The sequence below is a fragment of the Epinephelus moara genome, chromosome 17 (assembly GCF_006386435.1).
Source record: "Epinephelus moara isolate mb chromosome 17, YSFRI_EMoa_1.0, whole genome shotgun sequence".
In the NCBI taxonomy this organism is placed as follows: domain Eukaryota; kingdom Metazoa; phylum Chordata; class Actinopteri; order Perciformes; family Serranidae; genus Epinephelus; species Epinephelus moara.
Genome location: NC_065522.1, coordinates 26455731 through 26456088, shown reverse-complemented (window position 1 = coordinate 26456088; position 358 = coordinate 26455731). Strand labels below are relative to the sequence as shown.

The 358-nt window shown below is 38.3% G+C and overlaps 1 protein-coding gene across 1 annotated transcript in view; it reads right to left on the bottom strand.

Moving 5' to 3' along the window:
• The window catches only part of zgc:194930 (uncharacterized protein LOC557813 homolog), a 278453-nt gene that overhangs the window by 244356 nt on the left and 33739 nt on the right, over positions 1-358 (bottom strand). The window lies entirely within an intron of this gene.

The following is a 358-nucleotide window of genomic DNA, read 5'->3' as shown; positions in this document are numbered from 1 at the left end:
GGGAGATTTTGGTTTGATTTGTCTGATTTAAAGGTCATGTTGTGTGACTGATGGTGACGTTTAGTAGTCACTAAATACATTCATCTAAACTGATATATGGGTCTGATAACATGTTTAATTAATTGGACTCAGATCTAACAGGATGTGAGTGTTTCTGTGACGGCAAATGTCAGCCGCCGCCTGATCTCATCCAATTTTCAGTTCATCTCGAACGAGCCTATTAACTCTATGCTAGCAGTTAAGAGGGATTTATACTTATGCGTTATTGTGAAGACAATAAAGCCTCCACAAAAATAGCATTTTAAGTCTTGTGTGTGATTTATCCTGGCTTCATATGAGCAGAGGAAATCTCTGCTAG